The sequence below is a fragment of the Pinus tabuliformis genome, chromosome 4_2 (genome assembly GCF_031772625.1).
Source record: "Pinus tabuliformis cultivar Carrire ecotype Pingquan chromosome 4_2, CPIR1, whole genome shotgun sequence".
Lineage (NCBI taxonomy): Eukaryota > Viridiplantae > Streptophyta > Pinopsida > Pinales > Pinaceae > Pinus > Pinus tabuliformis.
In genome coordinates this window covers 745,204,277-745,212,817 of record NC_142304.1, presented here as the reverse complement: position 1 = coordinate 745,212,817, position 8,541 = coordinate 745,204,277, and positions in this window count along the sequence as shown.

Below are 8,541 nucleotides of genomic sequence, written 5' to 3'. Positions count from 1 at the left end.
GTATCGGTATGCTGTGCCGAGTGAGGAGATGTTCAAGGAGTCCATCTCTTCCTGGATGTATCTGTGTAGGCAGCCACGGTATTTGAGTACCAGATGCAGCTCAGAATATTTTGATACCCAATTGTGTGCGAAGGGTATGAAAAATGTTTGTGAACTCCACCACATCTAGGTCTCGTCCCTACCGCAGTGTGGTCCATTTGATGTATTTGTCCTCATAGCTTTTGACAGGGTAGTACTGCTCCTTGATGGCATTCCGGAAGTCATTCCATGTGGGTGCGGTTGAAAACTGTGAGCCTGTACTTTCAACCTTCTATTCGTAGTAGGTTTCCCACCAGTCCTTGACGTGGGGGGCTGCTTTGAGAAGAGCGAAAACAATCTTTTCCCGACTTGAAAATTCATGAACAGAAAAATACCCATCGAGAAGATTTAACCATTTATCTACGACATCTGCATCTATTTGACCCTCGAAGATGGGGATTTCAAAATTAACTTGTACCCTAAATGGTGTGGCATTTCTATAGTAGCTGTTGGAAGTCGATGCGTCGCCTCTAGGTAGCCGCAGAAGGATTTGGGCAAAGTTGTCCATCATCACATTCCTTTGTCGCTCGAGGGCTTCTTTGAGCAAGATTTTGATAGGATCTCCTGGCCCCTCATTTTTCTTCTCATCCGCCATGGGAGGTTGTCGAGATTTGCGAGGCTGGTCTTGCAAAGGTTCGACCAGTTCCAGACCTAACTCCTTATATCCCGACCTCGTTAGGGACATGCAAAGAAAAACGGAGAAAAAGCAGACCTCTTTGATACAACTGATCCGGATTTAAATAGGAATGCAATAAAATACAGAGATAACCATAAAGACAAATATACAGCGGAAATAATACTTCATTTCATTACTGTAAAATATTGAAATATGCTTAAAAATAGAAATGGAAATAACCCAGCTAGGGCGATGGTAGCTTATCTCTGAGAAGAGATGTGTTGGCTACATGCCTCTGAACTGTTCTCCAAAAAAATTGTGTTACAATGAGGCTCGAGGGCCTATTTATTGTTGATAAACAATGGAAAACCCTTCACATTGTTGGGCCCCGTTTTTGGGTAAGTTGGTACATCAACTTCCCGGGGTCGCGAATTGGTCGTACTATCTCCGTTTGATGCACATGATAGCCCGTTGGAAAGATCTCTCCGAGGACTATGACGGAAAGGATGATTTTTAGACAAAAAAATTGTTGGTGGTGGATTTCCCAAAAAACGTCGTTTAGGCCCTCAAAACGGCTCCAGAAGTTTAGGACCCAAAAAACTGTTAAAAATAGTATACTGTGGTATAATTAAGGAAACAGAAAATCTGAAAGAGACAGTTGTGGGGGTCCAAATGGGATAGGTGGGTGGCCACCAACATCCACCTGGATCATCATATGCCACATCACTATTGTGGATCATGTATATTGTATTGAAATGTATTGTAAACTAGAAGTCCAAAGGAGAGACATGGAATGTAAAGAGTCATGTAAGTTGAAAATTCATAGGAATTCAAACAATGATGAGGGTAGTCAATGATTCACCCTTGGTTATACATACTCCCTCATTGTATGAGAAAAGAACTTTGCACCATGGCTCCTCCCCCAAGTCATTAGAGGGATAAGCTAGTTCTTGAGGAGAAAGGAGTGCCTCTAATGCTCCACCACTGGAGTTACTGATTTACATTATAAACATATTTCTTGGAACTTTTACTCAATAATAGAATCCTTCAAGGCCAACACATTCTTTTTTCATGGACTATGAATGTTTGTAGGACTATCCTATGGATGCTTTTATTTCATGTTTTCTTTCACATTTGCTAAGATAAGTGAACTATTTTGACTATTTTAATACTTGTGTTATTGAGAATGTGTTTTAATGGTTGTTATTGTTGTCCCATCCTTGTAGAATATTTCACAAGATATTAGACAAACATTTTTTCATTTGTTGGTTGTAATGATTGTTGCATCTATTTTGGACTATTCTGGTGGATGTTCGATGGACCCTTGTGGTTCATGTGTGTCTCTTCTTGGGTAGTATTATTACCTCTCACTTAGAAGTTGAATTTTCTCCCCTATTTGTAGTAGAATAACCTTGACATAGTTTCAAATCAACACTCATCAAGAACACATTCTTTATTTACAAAGATACCATTGCATCCCTCTCTCTTCCTCATAGTTAGAGCCAAAGAAAATCTTTAAGAATTCAAAAAACAAGACTTTATAACAGAGGGGGCTCCTACACCAAATAGTGTGAGCTCTAATTTGGACTTCACATCAAATAGATCCCATGAATGTTGGCAAATCCAACATCATCAACATTTTTGGCACTAGAAGGAGGGAAATGGGTGTTTTATCGATGATAACCCCACTGATCTGAACATCTCAATTTATGGTCAAGGCAACAACGTTCATTGCACCTCACCTAGTCTTTTTCGGAATTCGGTGACTCTTCCCATCCCAAGCTTGAACGAACTTATGAAATCCCATACATTGATATTCATGTCATCCGTTCTATAACCCGTTAGTTTGTAAAGGGTACTGGATTGATCCCAAGAGTAATGAATCCTCTATGTTCTTCGGAGAAGAACAAGACCACCCCCAAGGGGATAGTGGTTTATAATCCTGAATATGTGGTTCTTGATAGTCTTGAAGAATTAGTAGACTTTCTAGAAAGGGAAGAATAGCCTCCACTCTCTAATGCTAGCGATAGAGATAACGTTGTAACCTCATACACAACCTTTTGTGGGTCAGCAGAGAGGAGGAAGAGGAACCAATAGATTTTGAAAGAAAAAGCGGAGGAGAGTGAATTAGAATACATGGTGGATCAAGATTTGGATCGGATCACTCAAGGCCCACTTTCACTTCTGCGTCTTCTACACAAGATGCCAAAGAACTTGGAGAAGCTCTTAATGAAGTACAACCCTGATAAAATAGCAAAGGTTGAAGACAACTTGGACTAATTTTACCTACATCTACAAACACATGAGGTATGTCATGATGATTTTTCATGTATAATTTTTTCATGTACCTTAGAAGGTAGAGTAATTGTATGGTATCACATCCTTCCTTTGAACTCCATTTAGAATTGGAGGGTGTTTAAGAATATCTTCCTTGAAAATTTTGTTCATGATAATACCCCCACGATGTTATTTAATGTGTTCAGTAATATTAAGATGGAGAAAAAGGATAAAGTGAACAATTTAAATTATAGGTTCAAAAACATCTTGAATAAATTTAGAGAAAACATGAAACCTCATGACTCCATCACAAGAGATTACTACACTTCTACCTTGTCAACTAGCATTGTGCAGTTTGTGAAGTGAATTGCGAAAAAAACACTAATGGAAAATTAAGAAGAGGCCATTAATGTTGAGAAGGACCTGCATGCAATCATAGTCATATCAGATGATGAACCAACAAAATACTCCATACACATGGGTACAAGGTATCATGCCTCCATGAGGAAGGCCAAACGGAAAGAACAATATGATATTGAAAGCTTGAGCCATCTTGTGAAGACTTTATCAAATCAGATTATAGAGCTCTGACAGAGGTCAAGTGAGACCATTGTGAGTAACGAGCCTCCCATATTCAACCTATTTATAAGGAATGAAAATTCTAGTAGTACCAAAAACCAATTGGAAAAGTCTTGCTCATAGCTTCACTGTTGTATTGAATATTGAACACTTGGGAATAGATCAATACTATTCGTATCATCAAAAATGTCATTCTGAGAAAATATGCCCACAATAGAATCAAGCCATGAGCATGCTTTCTATGCATATTTTTTATGTGATAATGGCTGAGGAGTGTACTAAACCTGGAGAAGAAGAGGAATAAGTTGTTGAAGCTGATGAAACTCCAAGTGTTGGGCATGTAGTAAACATGTTCAACTGTATACTCACAACAACAAAAGCCTCTAAGTGGTGGTCCAACCCAAACATAGACTAACTAGTATAACCTAAGAAGCCAAGGGCCAACCACTACAGTCAAGTTATTGAAGCATAAAATTAAAGAAAAACTACTGAGGAAAATTAGTCCACTCGTCAACTCAGCGCATAACACTTGGAGGGATTTTAGGAAAGTAGTCTCAATGAAAAGTACTTCTGCAATAAGGAAAAAACCTTCAGTCTGGAATTGAGAGTCCAAGTTACATCCTCAGATGCTTGATCCATTCTTCTAGTTGTGGACTACAACATAGTTGAGGAGATGTAGAAGGTTCGTGCCCACATTTCTTATTAAATTTTGAAATATTTAATTTCTATGTATACAATCGTTTGGTCAATTATCATGCATCAGTGAGTGTAATGCCATTATATGTTGCCAAGAAAATAAATGTAAAATGGGACAAAAAAATTTCCATATTATTTATATGGATAGAATTCATGTCCATGCAATTAGTGAACTCAAAGATGTGATCATCCCTTTATCATTAGATGGACGAGTCCACAAATGTATCAACATAGTGATTATGGACATTCTGGAAGCATATAGAGTGTTATTGAGTAGAGACTAGTCCAACAAGATAAAAGGGTACTTTTCTATAGACTTGTCACATTTATGGCTTCTTTATACGGGAAAAAATAATTGGATCCAAGCTGATTTAGAAAGATACATGAAGAGCACTATCACTCCCTTGAACAGATAGAATGAACCGATGGATTTTCTAGAACTAATTTTGGACAATTACTTCTTGAAAACCCAACTAACGTGTTATCTTCTGGAACCATCTCCTATCCTACCAGATAGAGAGTTGGAGCTCCTTCCTAGTCCAACTAGTGAAAATGAACTTTATACTGTTAGTAGTAGTAGTAATAGTAGTGTGGTTCCTAGTCCCTTTGCATATGATATGTGGACTTTGGACTTCGATGGTTCTAAAATGCAATAGGGCTTTGGATATGGTTGTGTTTTAATATACCCACAAGGGAGAAATAATTTAATCTCTAGCCACTTGGAGTTTGAGTGCACGAAAAACACTGCAGAGTATGAAGAACTAATCTTGGACTTGCAAAAGGGTTGTTGACCTCAATGTTTCCATCATGAAAGCAGAAGGTGACTCAAACATTATGGTGTGATATATATGCAATACCATGCATTGTATCTCACCTCATCTAGGAAGTTATCAACAAGAGTTATGGTGTTTGATTTTAGATTTCCAATATTTCAATATTATTTATGTTCCAAGAATGCATAATACTGCAAGAGAATTAACAAATGTCACTGCCAGGTTGTCACCATTGAGGGACAATTTTTCTATTGAAATTATTTATAAGCCTTCAACCCCTGATAATATTACTAATTTACATGTTTTCATGATGACCAACAATTATTATGCTTCATGGAGAACGTTGATGTGTTAAAAGACACCACGATTTATGAGGATGAGCATGAAAAGGCATTACAAGATGCTACCAATGAAATTAAAGGAAATATTATCCCAAAGGATATGGTATCATTGGAGAAGTTGTATGACCTATAGAATCACATCCGGTGACTTGTTAATGCTAATATCCACAGTTCCACATTGTCGCACAAGTAGATTAACTTAGGAATAGAAAACATTTGAGGTATGTTAATCTCGATACTTGTCGTACACCACAAGAATGACAAGATGTGTTCGCATGGACGTATGGTGAGCATAAAATATATGACAGGTGAATCATCCATCATGTCATACCAATAAAAGAAGGGGCCAATCCATTGCAACAAAACTTGAGAGAATTGTATCCAACGGTTGAGCCCCTTATTCAGAAAGTGTTGATGAAACTTCTGGATGCCTAGACCATATAGAGAGTGCGGCAACCAACTTGAGGGTCAAATTTGGTCTCAATGAAAATTAAGTATGAGGAAATGAACTTGTATCTAGATTTATGAAATCTCAATCATGCCTCCCATAAGGACAATTACCCTATGTCAGCAATGGAACAAATATTTCAAACAATATCAAGGTCATAAATGTTTTATTTGTTAGACAGCTATTACGGATACAACGAGGTTCTGGTTGTAGATCCACACAGACTTACGACTACCGTCCAAACAAAGTGGGGAATGTTCGCATTCAAAGAAATGACATTCAAGTTAATCAATGTTGGTGTAACATTTCAATGTGCTATGGAAATCTCTTTTCTTGGATGATTGGACAGAGCATAGAAGCCAGCTCACAAAAAGGTAGAAAAGAAATATTAATGCCTTACAAATCAACCTCTTCGAGGGGGAATCCTCCTTTACATTACAAAAAATGAACAATTATTAGATGATACGATTGACAAAACCTCCTTTCTATATATAGGAGTCTAAGGGATCACAATATAATCAAAGCCTAGATAAAAATAATAATATAAGGGCAGAACAATAACAATAGTGGGAATTTATGGGGAACAATAATCACAATATGGGGAAAATAGGGGAACAACAATCATAATAATGGCCACAATGACAATAATAATGGTGGAATCACTAGTATTATAGAAACTTAACATGCCCCTCTCCATCAAAAAAATGTTTTCTTCAATGGTTGAGTAGTTCTGGATGCTTCTGTATAAAGTTATATCCTCCCATGTGGAATCTTGAATAGGTAAGTTCTTACACTTAACAAGATACTCTGAAATTGATCAATTTCATAGCTGTTGAGTTCTTGTCTCTATGATTCCTTCAGGTTGAAATATGATTTTTCCTTCCTCATCAAGTTTTAGAAATATTGTTTGAACTAGGAGATTGTCACCAATAACCTTCATTAAGCATGAAACATGGAAAATTGGGTGCAGTCGGGAAGCTGCAGGAAGCTCCAATTTGTATGCCATTGTACCAATATTTTGCAACACCTTGTATGGACCATAATACCTTGCTGACCATTTATTATCATTCTTAGATTTATTGAGGCACATTTATTTGTATGGTTGTAGCCCTAGAAATACCCAGTCACCTATATCAAAACTTCTTTCGCTGTGATGTTGTCTGCCTATCGTTTCATTCTATTATGTGCCAAAGTTAGTTTATCCTTTAAGAGCTGGAGAACTTGTTCTAGATTCTCGATGTGATCTTCTACTGCTTGAACCTTAGAATTTTCTCTTAAATATGATGTGATGGATGGTGGGTTATATCCAGAAAGTTCCATAAATGGGGTTATTTTTGCTGCAGTATGGAAGGAAGTGTTATAACACCATTCATCCATAGGAAACAATTTGACCCATTGTGTCTATTTATCAGATACAAAGAAATGAAGATATACATCGAAACATTTGTTTAGTATCTCAGTTTACCCATCAGATTGAGTACGATAAGATGAGTGATGAGATAACTGAGTATCAAGACAAGAAAATAATTTTGTGCAAAAGTTTTCAGTGAGAATGGGATTCCTATCACTTAAAATAATCTTTGGGTGTCCATGTCAATTTTGAATTGTCTCCATAAATGCAGTAGACATTGTATTAGATTTAAATGGATGAGATAATGCACAAAAGTGTGCATACTTGGTATGTCTGTCAAGTACCACCATGATCATGACACTCTTTCCTTCGGACTTGGCTAAGCCTGTGATAAAATCTATTGAAACCTCCTCCCAACATTTAATTGGAATGGATAAAAGTTGTAATAGACCCGGCATATTAATTGTTTCAACTTTATTTTGTTGGAAAACCAAACATTCAGCCACAAAATTTTGAATATTAGATTTAAGGCCATCCCAAAAAAATGCCTTCTTAACCCTGTGGTAATTTTTTAAAAATCCTGAGTGCCCTCCTATGGGAGAGGTGTGAAATTCCATAAGAATCTTTTATTTGAGTTGGGAATTATGAAATAGGTATAAATGATATTTGTAAAATAATGAATCTTTTTTCCACTTAAATGTATTAGATGTACTGCCATCTTGTTGTATCTTTTGAATGATTTCCAACACTTCTTCATGATTCTTCCATTCATCCCTTCCTTCTTTTATCCAATCTGGTTGGATTATTCAAATGGCACAAAGCAATGCTTCCACATCCTCATTCTTTTTTGAGAGTGCATCTGCCACAACATTTTTATTCCCTTTTTTGTATATCATTTCAAAGTCATAACCCAACATCTTTGTGTCCCATTTTTTCTACTCTTCTAAAGATAATCTTTTTTCCAAAATGTAGTTAAGGCTATCATGATCCGTTTTTACCTTCAAGTGTCTTCCGATTAGGTAGTGTTGCCGTTTCTTAAGTGCATCTAGTATTGCCAACATTTCCTTCTCATAAATAACTTTGTGTAAAAACTTTTCTTTGATTGGATGACTTTCAATATAAATGTGTGTTTCTTCTTGCATTAAAACAACACAAATTCCATTTCCTGAGGCACCACATTCCATAATAAAAGTTTTTGTGAAGTCCAACATAGCTAAGACTGGTGCTTGGCACATTGCCTCTTTAAGATGTTTAAAGGCCTTCGTTGCTTCTGGAGTCCATAAGAATGCATCTTTCTTCAATAATGTTGTTAGAGGTGCTTCTATTTTGCCATAATTCTTAAGAAAATTGTGATAATACCCTTTCAACCCGTGAAATCATCG